This window comes from Corvus kubaryi, unplaced genomic scaffold (genome assembly GCF_017639235.1).
Source record: "Corvus kubaryi isolate FWS band 111438036 unplaced genomic scaffold, C.kubaryi_AGA036_p1.0 37391, whole genome shotgun sequence".
In the NCBI taxonomy this organism is placed as follows: Eukaryota; Metazoa; Chordata; class Aves; order Passeriformes; family Corvidae; genus Corvus; species Corvus kubaryi.
This window is the reverse complement of record NW_024581130.1, coordinates 11,287,632-11,304,060: the sequence shown is the minus strand read 5'-3', so window position 1 is coordinate 11,304,060 and position 16,429 is coordinate 11,287,632. Positions and strand designations below refer to the sequence as shown.

The window sequence follows — 16,429 nt, the reverse complement described above, 5'->3', positions numbered from 1 at the left end:
AGAGCCATCCCATCCCATCCCATCCCAACCCATCCCATCCCAACCCATCCCATCCCATCCCCCCCGCCCGCGAGTGGGCTTGTGCGTCATTCTATTAGGGAAAGTAATTTCCAGGGATGGATTCGGCTTCACTTCGTCTCAGCAGACGTTAAACCCCTTTAATTAACTCCTCAAGCGGTATTAGAGAGCCGAGTAACTTTGTGGCTGTTTCGATGCCGTGACGCTGGCAGTGATCTCAGTGCTGGAGGAGGCAGAGGGATGTGGAACAAAGCTTGGGTAAAAGTGCACTTAAAGAGCTGCCACAGGTTCTAGGAGAGCACTTAAAAAGCCCTTCAGATCTCCAATAGGATATTAAAGACTCAAGCAGAGTGAGAGCATCAGCTTTCTTCGAGGTCACTGCAATACCAGACTAATAGTTGAATTATATGCTGGAATACTCCAGGAAAAGGAGATTAAAAAAAAGTTACTTGAAAAGATAAGAAAATCCAATCCTCTGCCCCCTCTAACCCTCACGAAACACGAGAAAATGAGCAGCTGGTAATGAAGAGATTTATAAATGACCCTTCCTTGCCCGTCTCCTGTGTAAAAAGCAGAGGCAGAGCTGTTGTTAAAGGTATAATAAAAAAGAGAGTGTGGCGATAAAAGTCGCAGTAGCTGAGTGTGGGAAGATTCCCCCAGTGTGGTACAGACACATTGGAGCTGTGGGCTCAGCTCTCTGCACTGCCCCAGGGAGCTCAGGACCGGATTTCCAGGCAGCGCAGGGAAAGAATTATTGGCATCGCTTCTGTAGGTGGCCCAGAACGATGCTGCTGTGCTGGGGCAGGAGCAGGGGAAGGCCAGGAACATCAGTGTGGAGACTTACGATTGGGGTGAGAGGGTGGGCATAGGGAAAATGTGGTTAGGAAGTGGAGAGGAATGAAAAGGAAGCCCCACGGAGCAGTTGTATTCGGTTGTGGGGGAGTTAGGGCTGTTTTATTTAGGCTGAATAGCTTGAACCTGCCAGACATCCTCCTGCTAGCAATACCTGCAGTTACACCTGGACTCTGGAACAGATCTTTTTGGGGAAGCACAGCACATTGATTGAACTTGGATTCCTGCTCTCCGGTCCTGAAGGCAAGGAAATCTGGAAGAGGTGAGGAAGGGCTGTCCTCATGTTTAATGATGTTTCTTTTCAGGAGGGAAAGGGCTTTTCTCTGCCTCATAAGGAACTGGCGTCGTTTGGAGGTAACAACAGTCCCCCCAAGCTGAGGGCTGCATTGCTCACCTCTGGTGTCTGGTTTTGAGGGAGCATTTTCTTCCTCAGACTCCTCCATCGCTGTCCAAGCAGCCAGAGCCAGCCTCACCTGCAGGTTATTGACTGAACATCCTTGGGACATCGTGCATGTTTCTGAAAAGCGCAGGTGCAAAGGGACAGTGTCACTTTGTCACTTTGCTGATCTAATGAAATTCAGCTGAGTTTGGGCCTGGAGGGACTGTTAGCACAGCGCCCAGAAATGCTGAGAGATGCAGGTACACATGCCTGTGCTCAAGCACAGGGTGATAAAACCCACCACGGCCATCTTTGCTGGTGGCTCTCTTGTTTTGGTGACAGCAGAAGAGCGCTTCCAGAAGCAGCAATGGATTTAAGGGAATGAGGAGGTTTTGCACCAGTTCCTGTGAAAACTGCTGTCAGACCATCGAGACAGGAGCTGGGAAACACCACAGAAGGCAGAAGGCTCAGTGCATCCCCAACAGCCTCGATTTGAACAGGAGTAAACCAAAATCAAAGGACACTGGTAGCTCAGTTTGCCCGCCCGTGGCTGGGGAAAGCTCTTCCCACTCAGACTTCACAGGGAGCACAAATAAATCTACCCTGCTGAAGTGAGGTGGTGTTCACCTGCCTGGGACTGGGGTGTGCAGGTCCCTCCAGTGCAGAGGGCAAACAGCTTCATTTTCTCCTTGAAAGACAAAACACCAGAAGATCTTTAGGTTGTGTGAGATACATTCCAACAAATACACCTTTTCTCCAGCATGGTGGGGGATTTTGTCTGGCTTGGGGCTTAGGGAAATTCCTGATTTCACTGTGACCCGTTTGTGCATCCCAGTCCTGGGGTTAAGTTCCCCATTTTGCAGAGGAAAGCCGGTGGACACAGAGGCACTGGCTGCAGCTCAGCCCACGGGGACTCGCCCTCAGGCAAAGCGGGGCCTGGATTGTGTTTGTGTCCTGCAATTCCCTGGGAAAGGGGCTGGGTGTGCCCAGCAGCTCTGCGCCCTTTGGAATTCCCTGTCTGCTCTGGCAGGGGCGGTTCCACGTCGGTGCTCCTGGTGGCACCCTGGCTCTGTGAGCTGCGGATGCGCAGGAACAGGGGAGGAGAATCCCAGGCTGCGATCTGCTGGCAGCTCCTGTGCCACCTCTGGAGTCCTGAGCTGGCACAACGCGGGAGGTCTGAGCGTGCCGGAAACGAGAGAGCTTTTAAATAATTGTAGGTAATGGTTTTAATTACCCTTTAAAATCCTTGTTTTAATTAATCATAACCAGCACATATATAAATTATAAACAGGGTGTTATTCTTAGATTAATCTCAGCAAAGTTGTCATAAGCTACTTTTGGGGAAACACGGCTGGGAAAAATGACTGAAATGTTAACTTTTGATAAACTAACTCTGATGTGCTCCAATAAACAAAGCCTGTGAGAGGAAGATGGATTGGTGAGGTTGGACATCTGGAATGCAGAATTTATGGACCACAAGGACATTTTGCAGAAAGCAGAAGATAAAGGAGAGGCTAAAAAAGACTCAGTAGATGTCTTGGAAAGTGGAGGAAAAAGATACTAAAAATACAGACTAATTAGCATGAGAAGTGAGAAATAATAACCAATAGAGGATAGAATATTGAAAGAGAATTATGTAATCTAGAACCAATGAGCAAGAATTTCTTCTTTTTTGCTAAAAATCCATAAATAAGTGAAAAAGTTCTGTATCAGTGTCCATGTGGAGGCTGGAATTTTGTCAGCCACACACAAAAACTCTGGCCAGGAATAAAGTCATCCCTGACTCGCTGGCAGTGAAAAGGGGGTGTTAGAAGAGGATTTGGTACCACGGGAGTGTTGACACAACCACTCAAAACCTGCCATAGCAAATATATTTTTAGAGGGGCAGCAGCTCCCCACTAAATGGGAGAGCCTGGGCTGTGGAACTAAAGCTGCAGAGAATGGCAGAACCCATCCACCAGGAGCTGAGCTTTGGAGATGCTGAGCAGCTCAGCCCCAGCCCAGCCCCGAGCAGGGAGATAAACCCAGGAATTGTCCTGCAGGGATCCCCAAGGAAGGCACAGGAGACGCTCAGGGCTGCGTTCACAGCCCCTCCGGCTCCTTGTGTGGCCACAGCAGAGCTCAGGCCACCCCAGACTCCTCGTTTTCCAGCAGAAGAGGAAAAAATGATTAATAAAGGTTTCTTTGTAAAAAAAGAAAGAAACCGTTGGATGTTTCTTAATCACTGCAGGCATAAATGGAAGAAAAATTGCTAATCAGGAGTCTATTGATGGGCACACAATTCACAATCATTCCATCTGCATTGCCTGGAGCTGCGCTGCTGCCTTCGGTGCAGCAGGGAAAACCTGGCTGCCGGGAGGCTGGGAAAGAAGCCTGGAGGAGATAGGATGAGGGAGAACTTGGGCATTTTCCTTGGATGTTTACTGTAAGCACCTTTTTAATTCCTTCTTTTAGTTTTTTTTTCCTTTTGAAATGAACCTCTTGGTTCTGCTATCAGATTTCTGCATGTCACAACCTTCTCTCCCTCAAGAGAGGTGCTTATTCTCACTGTGAGGAAAAGAGGTGCTGCTGTGGCCGTTCCCAGCTGGACACTGAAGGGAAGGAAACCTGGCACAGGGTGTCACTGGCAGACCAGAGGCTTAGCTCAGATATGACAAATCTCAGATCTGATCAATCTCAGCCAGAATCCTCCCGTGACAAACTTTGCATTGAGCAGAAAGACAACTCTGACCCCCTTGTGCAGGGAGTGCTGCTGGCACAAAGGGGCAGCTTTAGGGGAGCTGTTCCTCAGAGGATGCACGGAGCAGCCCCTGATTTTACTTGGCCAACTGGGGGCTGGAGGTGCTGCACAAACCCTGTCCCAGGGCCGGGAGGAGCTGAGGGAAAGCAGCGCCTCACCTCAGCCTCCAGGAAAGCAGGACTGGCTGATTCCCTGCTTTGAAAACACGGAATTCACCTCTTCTGAGGAGAAAAGGGAAAAGAAAGAACATGACGTTAGGGTAAAGCTTCCTCTCTCTGTGCACACGCAGCCCCCTGCTACGAGCTGCAGTGGAACCTTTGGGGCGATTCCCCAAAGAAACCATGTGGAAGTTGAACCTCACATTTCCACTGGCTGTAGGAAAACGCCATCCCTGTGAGAAGAGAGGGCCTCTCCCGGGGCACATGGAGCCGTGCATAGAGGGCTGAGCTCAGTCAGAGCCCCTTGTGCTCAGCAGTGACCTGGAAGTGGTCTGGTCCATTAAATAAAATGGGCATTAAATAGTGCCAAGAGCAACCCAGCCCTTCCTGCTGGGGCTGCAGGAGCAGGGAGGGAGCCCCTCCCTTCCCTTTTGAGCTGTGAAAATCACCACAGAGGCGAGTGACGGTCCGGGGAGCAGAGCAGCCTGCTACCAGCACATCAGCACAAACAATTCTCTGCAGGAGCCCCGGCCCAGGAGGCACGAACAGATGCAGGAGCTGTCCCTGTGCCGCTCAGCAGAGCCCTGGTACAGCCCCTGTGTCCTGGCTCCTCACAAAATGCTGATAAAATGGGATGTCGACAAGTAGGATTTTCCTTGGCATAAACCACAATGACATCAAAGGCTCTGAACTGATTTGCTTTTTGTCAACTAGATAAAGATATTAAGGTAATGCCTTTTGTTCCTCGACAGAATGTTTTAGCCAGTGAACAGAATTAATTGTGTTGACATAATGGATTTATTGTTTCAACAAAGTGCCTGTCTGTTTTCACGAGGTGGGTAAGGGATTTGACAAAACTAATGCTGACCCCAGGGGATTCTTATAAGGCTGAATTATCAGCCTGATAAAATGCCACTGGTGTAAAAGACAACACGAAGGAAAACACAGAGTCTATAACCCGGAGGCTCAGCAGCAGTGCCCAAACAATACATTAGGTTTCAGGGGGAATTTTGTGACGAGCTGCTGCCGACCGTGTGCTCCCACCAACTCCTGCTGGCAAAGGTGAGAATTCCCCTCCCAGAGCTCTGCCAGGCCTCCTGCAGCCAGGGGTTGTGAGCAGGGGAATGCCCCAGCCAGGGGGTTTATTTTTGGGCTGGCCAGGGACGCAGGGCTGAGCTGCTCCCTGCTGCACTCACAATGGGGGGCTGGCTGAGTTTTTGAGGCACTGCGTTAAGTTTATTTTTGCTCCCTCCCCTTTTCCTCAAATACAAGGTACTTTTCTTGTCAAAAGCTCTTAGTGCCCATGGGAGAGAGGGAAAATCATGCCTGCTGAGCTGATGGGACAGATTTATTTTCATTTACTGGGGCCAGAAATAGCCCGAGTGTGATAAAAGCCACCTATTCCATTTCCTGTTCCAATGGATGTGGAGCACGCGCCCGGTCAGTTCCCCCATCCCGTGGAGACAGGGAGGGAGCTTCTGGCTGAGGGAGCAATGATTCCAGCCTCTCACATCGGATCAGCAGCTGCACGAGCTCCAGGCACAGATTTTCCTTCATTTCCCAGCCCCGAGTGGCTCTTCCCAAGCCATGGGGGCCTCTGGAGTGTCCTCAGTGACGGACCCAGGGAGGGCACGGAATGAACCTGGGCAAAGAGCCAAAGGCACCACTCCTGCTCCTGCATGTTTTCACATGTGTTTCCCTCTCCACACTCTGTGTTTTCTTCATTCCACATTATGTTATCTGGACAATTTTTTTGACAACCAGGAGAGAGAAGCTGCCATGAGAGTGAGCAAGGCCTTGGCAGGAGGAAGGCGAGGCTGTCTTTGCATTCTGCTTTTGTGCAGTCTGCACTTTGGGGGTGGGAAACAGGATGCTATAAAATAATAGCCCCTTGGAGATGAGGTTTTTACACCCCTAGCTTTGGATTTTTCCCTGTACACAAGGAGCAGGGATGTTGTAGGATGAAGGCTCAGGAAGGGAATTGACAGGGACGTGGTTTTGTCACACGGGGTTCTTCACTCAGGGAGGAACAAAAGGGGTCTGGGACTCTGACTTTAGAGCAGAATGGTAAATTCTGCCTCCAGGATCCTAAACCCTGCTCTCAGTTACATCCTGATTAACCTCAGCACAGGGAGAGCCCAGCCTGGTCACTTGTGCCAGCAAACCCTGTTGATTCCTCAGCTCTGGACAGCAGGGAGTGAGCTGGGAAAGAGTCACGAACGCTCTGATTCTCAGTATTTCCCCCAAAGATTTTCTGAGGCTCTGCATTGAGGAAAGCCACTCAAAGCTTCCACTATTCCCCATAAACGCTGTAGGATCAGGGCAATGCCACGTCCAAACCCCGAAGCGTAACCAGAGAGAGACGTCTTGCAAACACCAGCTGAATCAAAGGGGAAAATTCCAGAATCTCACAGATTTTGGAGCAGACACTGTGGCTTGTGCAAATTTTAATTCACATTTTAAGCTGGGATTTTGCAGTTTTTCATTGGGTGTGACCTTTTCCCTGACAGCCTGTTCTGGCTGCAATCCATCTGCCACAAAAAGAGCCACGGGTCCTTGGGACAAGCTCGGAGAGGTTCTCATTCCATTCCAGCCTGTTGCTTTAAAAGCAAGTATGGGTGACATGTCAAAGGCTCAAACTCTCTCAAACTACGACATTTTTTGAAAAACCTTCAGAATTTTTGAAATCCAGATAGGTCTCACTCTTTGCTGCCAAAAGGTGCCTCATTAAAGGCTATTTTCCCATCTGTCTGCAGAAACAATTTTGTGTCTCCTGAAAGGTGTAGGGTCACTGGAATAACGGGTTTCTCTCTTAATAATGGGACCCTGATTGCATATGATGGTCTCTTTTATTTTTACCTTAATGAAGTTGCTCTGTGCATTTGGCAGGAATAAGGGATTTGGTGGAGGTCCTCACAAGTTCCAAGGCCTGACTCTCCTGGCTCTCACTCCCAGTGAAGGTATGGACCGAAATTAATTTCCAGCATGATCTTTTACCTACCTAGAGGCACAGTTCTGCTCAGGGAGAGCACAATACAGTTCACTGGGTCCACTTCAGCCCTCTTCAACCCCAGCTTTTGAGACGATTTTCCCCTGGAAACACCATTTACCGTGAGTAGAATGCTCTTGTCTTTTGGGGAGAGCGTGGCACCTCCCAGAACTCAACACTTACCAGGGGGATTGAGGAACAGAAGGGAAAGCTCAGCATGGAGAGAAGGAGGCTGCTGTGTTGGGAAGAGATTCCGTGAGTAGAGAGAAGTAAATCCCCCAAATCCCACTCCCCTTCCTGGGAAGACCTGCGGGTTCTCTGTGCCTGTGCTTTCTCCTGGGCACAGGGGGGTGGGGGAAAGGGCTGTGGGACCTGTGGCTGCCCCACTCTGTCCCTGCCAGTAGGGCATGAGGGAAGGCAGCTGGGGGAAGTGGCTCGGGGTCCCTGGACCCCGGAGGGAGGAGGATAATGGAGCGGGCAGCTCGGATTGTCACGCTGGTGCTCCTGTCTCCACCCGCGGGGGCTGTGGTCCAGCAGGAGCAGCTGTGCACTGAAACACTCGGAGCTGGGCACTGGGTACCCACACCAGTGGATTTTGGGGGATTAGTGCCAGCCTGGCCCCCGGGACTGAGCACCAGCAGCAGCCAAGGGCATCAGGTGCCACCCTGGAGCTGGGTCGGACCCTTTGTTGGGAAGCAGGTCCGTAACAAACACATTCCTGCCCCCAGGAAGGGTGGGAGCTTGTGTGCTCTCCCTGCAGAGTTTGTGGGGCTGGGTCACCACTGCAGGGTGGTTTCAGCAATGTCCTTCCCTCAGGTGAGCCCCCAGCCGGCCCCCTCTGAACCTTGAGCACAGAGGGTTCTGAGTCCCGGGAAAACTGTGTCCACATCCTAATGACTGGCTTGGGACAGAGGGCAGGTCCCAAACCAGGGTTGTTTCCTCAGCTTAGAGGGAGAGGAAAGCAGGTGATGGAGCAGAGCATCAGTGCTGAGGGCGCGGAGCAGCTGCAGGGTGGTCCCCCGGTGGAACAGGAGAAGGGATGTGGGACAGGCAGCTGCCCCAGGCTGGTGCTCCTGGGACTGTGTCCCTCCAAAGCCACGGGAATGGTGCTGGATTGAGGGGCTCTTTCCAGGAGGGCTGTGCTGGGGGTGGCTCCTGGTGCATTCTGTGTCTGGTGATGCTCGTTAGCACTCAGCAGAAGCAAACAGGGACAAATGTGTGACTGCAAAAAGCTGCCTCATAAATATGGATTGCGTGGCTTTAAATTCCTTTGGAGTGTCTTCCATGAACCCACTACACTGATTAGGGGCTTTGTTTCCTGTTCTTTTTGGGGACCTTGCATCTCCCAGATCTCATTTCATCTCCTCTGAGTTAGGAATTTATATTTTTGTGGAGCTGTGCAGCATGAAGAAAGAAAGTGCAGGAGAATCTACATGCAGTCCCCTTAACAGAGTAAAAAAGGCAGAACAAATAACCCACCGTTAGTGGCTCTCGGAGAAAGCAGCTTCAGGAACCCACAGCCATCGTTTCCTGTGGTTAGAACCAGGGGCAGCGCAGCTGAGGCAAGAGCTGGGGTTGTGAGGAGAGGTGACATTGCTGGCTCCTGCACCCAGGATGCCAGTCAGGCTGTGAGGGCAGCAGCAGCCCCGTGCAGGTGTCCTTGCATGTGTGAGGGAACCTCCTGTGTTTTTGCCGTGTCCTTTGCCTGCACTTAACCTGCAGCACCGAGCTGGCACCGCCCTCAGCACGCTCTGTCTCCGTGCCTTAATGAACAGCTCTGTTACATGTGTTTCCTAGCAGGCAAAACAAACCCCGCCGCCTCCCTCCGGCCCCGCTAAAACACAGCGATTCCATTTGTGGTGAGCACGTAATAACCGAGGGAGCAGGGCTCCAGAACCCTGCCAACAGCAGGGCCCTGCTGTGAATGCACTCAGGGAGAAGGCTGCTCGCTAACCCCACGCTGAAGGCACCCACCAAAGGAACCGTGAGCACAAATTAACAGATGCAACACCTCCACACTGTAAAGTGTGTAATCCAAGGATCTGTGTGCCACTAGCACAGCCCCTGCTCACAGCGAGCATGAACACGTGCTCTGGGGAAGTGCTGTGTGCACAGGAGGCAGCAGGAGCCCGCCCAGAACTCCCACACAAATTGGGGGCTTGGAATAGATAAAAGGGGAGCAAGAATGGACAAAAGGGGAGCAGGAAGTGGAACCATTTCAGAACCAGAATCCCAGAATCCCTGAGGTTGGAAAAGCCCTCCCAGCCCATCGAGTCCACGCTGTGCCCACTGCCCACCTTGTCCCCAGCCCAGAGCACTGAGTGCCACATCCAGCCCTTCCCTGGACACCTGCAGGGATGGGCACTCCAAACCTCCCTGGGCAGCCCTTGCCAAGGCCTGAGCACCCTTTCCATGGAGAAATTCCTGCTGCTGTCCAACCTGAGCCTCCCCTGGCCCAGCCTGAGGCTCTGACCTGTTTTGCCACAAACTGAGCTCACGTGGCATCCACGGTTTGAGAGGAGGTTTTTGGACAAGGGACCAACCTTTGGGACCTGGCTCAGGAGAATAAAAACGGCTGACAAAAGGTCTCTCGGATACTCTTCCTCAAAAATGCTGGAAGAAACGTCCCAAGCAAGGTGCAGACAGGAAGGTGCCAGGAATTCCCACAGGGAGGGGGCTCTCCCGGCTGTCCCGGGCTCTGAGCAGGCGGGAGCAGCCTGGTCCCCTGCCAGCCCTGCCCAGGTGTTTGGGATCAGGCTGTGGGAGGACTGCACAGACAGGATGTTCCTGCCTTTGGGGAAGCAGAGGGAATCTCTGTGGGGCGCAGTCCCACGGGAGAACTGCCACAGGGGTCTGTAGGTACTTCTAACATATCTCATTGTTGTTCCTTGCCAAAAATACCAGGGTCTGTATCAAACCATCATTCCCAAAGTCCTTCTGGTTCAGCAGGTTAAAATCTCCCATAAAAAGTAAGATCTGAAGAGTCAGCAGGGGTGAAAATCCTTTGTGGGAGCCCACAGGCAACATCCTTCTCTGGTCATCTGTGCTGCTACTTCTTCTCCTAGAAGAAACTTTGAAAGATAAACAAAACCCTTGGAGAATCCTTTTTAGGTAAGTTGGAAACAGCAATAAATATAACCATTGGCAGGGATGGAACTGTGAAGTTCGACTCTCCAGGATCTGGTGGAACTGGGGCACGCCAGCATTGAGTAGATCATGAAGAATTATGCTTTATAGTATTCTTGTACGCGCTCTAAGCGTGGGGGAAAGCGGATTTTTGTACAGTAAATTCCCTCGAACCTGGGAATGTTAGAGTCTTGCAAAGCCAAAGTAGATTTGCTTGCATCACATAAAAACTCTTAAGTTAATCCTTAGCCAAAATCTAAGCCTCTCTGTGGATGGCTAATGTAGGTTTGCCATAGGTTGCCATGTAATTGATACAGCAAATGGTGCATCAGGGAGTGCAGGGCACGGCTGGGCTGTTCCAGGGGCATGGGAACTGCTCCTGGGATTCCTGAGGGCCCAACAGGGCTGCTGCCAGTGGCTTGCAGGTGGATTCTTAGCGAAGAGACATGTGGGGTATATCTCTGCATGTCTATAAATGTGCATTTAGAACCAATAGTGTCAGCAGTCAGCTCCTTTGCTGCTGCCTCATGGAGCCCTGCCTATGAACTACTGTGAGGATTGTCCTGGGCTCTCTCCATCCCTCCTCTGGCACTCCTGGAGTCTAACTCACAAAAAAAGGGGAAAAGAAGGCAAGTTTCCCTACCCTTGCTATGAGAGGGGGGGAAGGCCTTTTTTCCCTGGAACAGGAACTCAGACTGATGCTGCCCATCTGAACCTTGTATTTTTTAATCTCTTTCCAGGCCACCGGTGCTCTTTGGAAGGAGTTTTTTTGGAAAGGCATTGGCTTTACAGCTGCAGTAACATTTCAGTTCCCTGCTCCTGCTCCAGCAGAGAGCTCCAGGTGTTGGAGCAGCTCTCTGGAATGTACTCTCCCCACGGCCCAGCAGAGCAGGTACCTTTTATGGACCCCTGAGACACGGGAGCTGCGGGGCCCCACTGGAGGGAGGTAAATGTGATGTGAGTGATGGTTCCTGGTTTCCTACAAGGCTGGCAGGAATGGAGCTTATTCAGTATTGCCACTCACAGACCACAGAGGTGCAGAACTATTTCTGTCTCCTCTGGGTGCTTGAGCATTTATGCTGGGTCGGGTGCTGTAGGCAGAAATTAACTAAAACCCAGTAAAAAGTGGTGCTCCAGGGGACAGTCCCTGGAAACACAGGAATCTCACATTTTTTCTTGTTCTCTCCTTGGGACAGTGACGGTCTGTGGAGAGCCCTGGGGTGCCAAACCCTGTTGGCCCTGCATTCCCTCTTCCATCAGCTGCCTGGAAACCCCTTCCCGGAATCTATTAGATCAAAATCACAAACTTTCCTCTTCAAAAAACTCCCTGTATCATTCAAATTAAAACTGCACCTTACTGGAAGTCGCTGGAACTGCTGGAGAATATTAAGATCAAATCCTTTTTCATGCAAGCTTATGGGATGTAAGCTCAACTGCATATTATTATTATTATTACTATTATTATTATTATTATTATTATTGAAGTGCTTGAGATAGCACGTATTTTCCCCCACCTTTCCACATTCATGGTTTGATTTGCTTGTTGGTTCCCCCTGGGCCATGCACATCCTATTAAGGGAGCATTATCCCGGCCCGTCCTTATTTTGGGATTTATCTGAAGGCAAACTGTGTTAAATTATGGTGCTGCATTATTAACAGGCCATATGGGCATCGGGCTGGAGAGAGAGAAGCTTAACAAGAACACAGGAAAACAATCTTCCAGATCCTTCCTTCTCCTAATACATAATCCTGAGTGCAGGAAAGAGATAAAATATTTAAATGGCTTGCTGGAGGGCTGGGAGGGACAGGATGTTGTTAAACTGCTCTGAGAGGGCTCCATGTCCAGCCACCACCTCTGCTGCTCTTGCCCAGCACTTGTTTAAGGCAAGAATAGTTTTTAGGTGTTCTGTGGCCTGACATAAGTACTGGAAAGCACCTTCCCCCCCTGCCTTTCCTGTCAGGTTTATTCACTTGTCTGCTGTTACTTGCTGCAAAAATTGGGTGCAGTTTTGGGCAGCACAGTGTAAGAAGAATAAAAAGCTGTTAGAGAACATCCAAAGGAGGGAATGGGTAGAAGCTGAGCCCCAGCATTTGTGAGCTCTTGGCTTTAAAACCCTCAAAATCCCGGGACCAAAACCCACCACCTCTTTCCCCACTTTCTCCTGCAGGAACCCTGGCATGAAGCTGCAGTGACAGTCAGCGCTCCGCTTTGAAGTTCACAGCCAACTGGTTTTGTGTGTGAGGCAGCTGGTGGCACTAGGAGGGAATCAAATCGGCTCCCCGTGAAAGCACCGAGGTTGTGAAGGCGCTCTGGGGAAATGCAGGGAAATATTTGGGTGGAGGTGCGAGTTCCGGCGGTGCCCACGCCCCGGCTGCCAGCAGGGAGCTCGCTCTTGCTCCGCAGCAGCGCCCACAGGAGCAGGATTGCAGCGGCGTCCCTTTGCAGCTGAGGGGGGGCTCCTCATTTCCCCTTTCCAGCCTGGAATAACCCGTGTCACCCGCCCTGGTGTGGCATCCCCTCTCCTCCGCCGTGCTCGCCCTCAGACTGATACTTCTTCCTTAGGTTGTGTCTTCACCTTTCTATTATGAAGGCTGATCCCTCCTCCTCTGTATTAATTGCAGTTTTTGTCAGTTTTGCTGGGCAGACAGAGGAGAAAATAGGGTCTGCCTGGGTCTTTGTACTGGGAGAAGAGGCCCATAAACCCCTCAGCGCTGCCTGACAGGGATTCAAACACCGCCAGACCTTGTTTGGACACGGTTTCAGACCTTCTGCCCGCTGTCATTTCTCATCTCTCCGCTGTCCCGCTGACGCGGAGGACAAGGACAGCTCGGCCCGAGCAGGATCCATGTTCCTGCAGGCGCCTGGCGGTGCTGTGTGCCTGGGAAGCGTGAACAGACAGACGGACAGAGCCCCGCAATCTCAGGGCAGCACTAACTCACCTTGTTGGGGTTTGGAACAGCTGAGCACGACACCCTCCTCCCCCCCCCCTCAGTGGGACTCTGGTTTTCCCCTCTTTCTCCTTTGTTCTGCTCTTCCCTTGGAAAGTTTAACACCCTCTTCCCTTTGTGCCAAGCCTTATCTATTTCTCGCCTCCCCTCACTGCCACTTTTTCTCTGCTTGCCTTGGAAATTCCTGCATTTCTGATTTTTCTCAAGTGGTAAATATTTCCTTTCTCTTTGTGTTTGTTTTTTTTTTTTTGGCTCTGATTTGTTTGTTTCTTTGTTTGGATTTGGGTTGCGTTTGCTTTTGGTGGGGTTTTTTCGTGGTTTGGTTTGTTTTTTTAGTGTTGCAGGCACAGAGGCTGCACCGTGTGTGCCTCCCCCTGCCCACCACGTCCCTGGAGGGCTGGGCTTTTTGGGGTAACCCCATCACCCTTCTGCAGGGCTTGAGGTCTCGCTGTGTTTCCGGTACATGGACAGGGCATTTCTGTGTGTCTGCGTTTCCCAGGTGAGTGGAATGGGCAGGTTTTGGGCTGGTGGCACCCAGCAGTCTGGAGAAGCACAGTGACTAACTCCCCACCTGTGTTCTGGCTCCGCTGCCTCCCTTGTTGGTATTTTAATGCCTGTGCTTTGTATTCCACCGCCCTGCTGGAGCTGCCCGTGACCCCTCCACCCCCGGGCTGATTCAATTGCTCTCTGTGCCTCCTCCCCGAGCTCTCCCCTCATTACAAACTCCCATTAACCTCTCCAGCCAGGCCTCCCTGGTAATCACTCCTTGCTCTGAAAGAGGCTCCATCCCCATCCCGTGCTAATTATTGTATTTGAGCTGGAGCTTTCCGTGCTTCAGGGAACCAACTGTCCATCTTTTGTGGGAGCAGTGGTAATTCTTCCCACCTCTGCTGCCACTCTTTCCCTCTTTTTGCGCTGGAAACTGGAGGGCAGGGAGCCTCACCTCGGGCTGTCTGAGCAGCTTGGGAACAGCCTGCAGCTCTGCTCTGCCTGCTTCACCCCAAGGCTGGCTGTCCACAGAAAAGCAAAATTAAGAACAAAAAAGGGTTGGAAATGGATCGTGCTTCCCCAGGGAGACGTGAGGCTTTCACTTGGCTTTGCCTCTGAGTTGTAATGAATTTGTGGCGAGGAACAGCTCGTCTGAGAACGGCTTTTAATACAAGAGAGAGAGGAACAAATGCCTTGTACCTTTAGTTCCACGTGCCTGGGACGTGTTAACAACAAGCACTGGAGCTGTTTGCTGGGCCGATTGGGTCCGTGCGATCCCAGCAGGGTTTCCAAGCTGTTGTGGGTGATAATCAGGCAGGGAGCACATCCAGCACGCTTCTCCCGGTTCCGTGGGGGCTGCGGAGCACCAGGAGAACGGTCCTTGGGCTGGAGCTGTTTGGAGCTTCCCAGTCAGCACTCCCTGAGCCCAGCCCGCAGCCTCTGCTGGCAGCTTCCCTGGGCAGCGCTTGGCACACGATGCTCCCCGGCCCCTGGTGCTCCAGAGGGAGGAATTTTCCTTCTCGTGGCTCCAGTTGTCCAGGAAAACAGGGAGGGGAGCCCCTGCTGTGTGCAGTGTCACTGGTCCCACTGGTGTGGGAAGGATGGAGCTGGAGAAGGGGCCGTCCTGCCTGTAATAAATTCTGAGACTCAATCTGCTAATTACCATTTTATTGATTAACAGCAAGCGAGCAAGGCAAAGGCAAATACAGCGCTGGGCGACAGGGGGGTCTCTGCCCCACCAACTGCCGCGCCTTTCACCAGTTCCAGTTCCTTCTTATACAGTCTCTTTTCCGGTTGACGTGTCTTTTCTTATGGTATTCTGCACATGTGTGACTTGTTGCTAGGGGGTCTTTTTCCTCCTGGTGGTCGCAGCGATGGTTGACCCCTCCTTGTATGGTCATTATGCTCAAGGTCCTGGAACTAAAAGCTGGCTAAGCAAGTACAGATAGGGATTAGGCAAGCACATATTTGTCTCTGGCTTTTATCTAGATCTAGGCAGCTGGTTTCCTGCTACTTGATATTTAGTGAACAAAACATTCTGTTTCCTGCTACTTGATATCCTTCACACTGCCTGTCCCCTGTCCCCAAGGGCCGTGTGAGCTCCTGTCAGAGGAGCCGCAGCCTGGGCTGCCGGGGGAGCAGGCAGGGAAGTGTTTGCAGGGGGGCTCTGTTCCCTGCCATCACAGCAGGAATGGCTTCCCACTGCCAGAGGGCAGGCATGGATGGGAGATTGGGAAGGAATTGCTCCCTGGGAGGGTGCTGAGGCCCTGGCACAGGGTGCCCAGAGCAGCTGGGGCTGCCCCTGGATCCCTGGCAGTGTCCAAGGCCAGGCTGGACATTGGGGCTTGGAGCAGCCTGGGACAGTGGAAGGTGTCCCTGCCCATGGCAGGGGTGGGACTGGATGGGCTTTAAGGTCCCTTCCAACCCAAGAAGCCTTTTTGTGATTCCCTGACTCCATGATCCCTCTGTCCAGCTGGCGTTCATGCAAAGTGGGTGTGAAGTGACAGCAGGACAGAACTGACATGGAGTTGGCACGGGGAGCTGTGAGTACTCAAAAGGCCAAGCACTGGAAGATAAATCCTGAAATAGAGAGTGGTTTGTTGCTGGCATCAATTAAGCAAAACAGACTTTATTTTTTAAAAAGTCACAGCATTGACCAAGGCATCAGTGATCATGTACCTAATTTTGCATCATGTTGTGCTAACGCTGCATCAATAAAACTTCAGTGATTTCCCTGAAGCAAACCCATCAATATCTGGCGTGGTGCAGTGCCAGAGTCATGCATCAGCCTTCAGTGAGGGGCTGTGTGAGAATTTGTGACACACATACACAGATGGGCATTGCCCTCAAACTCCTGAGCTACCTTTCACTTAAATATCATTTGAGTTACACCCCAGGGGAGGAAACCAAGGACTTTGTAAGGGAGCCTTTCCTGCCTTTGGCTGGGCTGCAAAAGCTTTTCTCAGTGCAAGGCCATATGAAATAGGAAGCACAACCAATTAAAATATGAATATAGCAAGTGCACAAAGTGGCAGTGACAGTAAAAGGTGACATTTTGGGTGCTGGGGACAGGAGTTCCTGGTGCAGCTCTTTTATGGCCCGAACCTCTATGCAAAACAGAGCAGGGAGAGGATGCTGCTGTCCAAGAGGATAGTTGGTGCTCTGGGAAAGCAGGAGGACAGACAGCACTGCCATCAGACAGCTGCATTGCCAAGGGTTCCCTGAGGAGC

The 16,429-nt window shown here is 51.5% G+C and overlaps 1 protein-coding gene across 5 annotated transcripts in view; it reads left to right on the top strand.

Moving 5' to 3' along the window:
- The first annotated feature begins 32 nt into the window (after positions 1-32).
- Positions 33-16,429, top strand: part of LOC121669310 (claudin-17-like) — a 35,552-nt gene continuing 19,155 nt past the window's right edge. The window contains exons 1-2 of one of the 5 annotated variants that reach the window (XM_042038079.1): positions 77-2,466; positions 3,480-3,674. The gene's annotated coding sequence lies outside the window, so the exon portion shown is untranslated. Of the gene's footprint in view, positions 2,467-3,479; positions 3,675-13,433; positions 13,711-16,429 lie in introns of those variants that run through there. The other 4 variants (XR_006017702.1, XR_006017704.1, XR_006017703.1 and 1 more) reach the window with 4 other exon arrangements.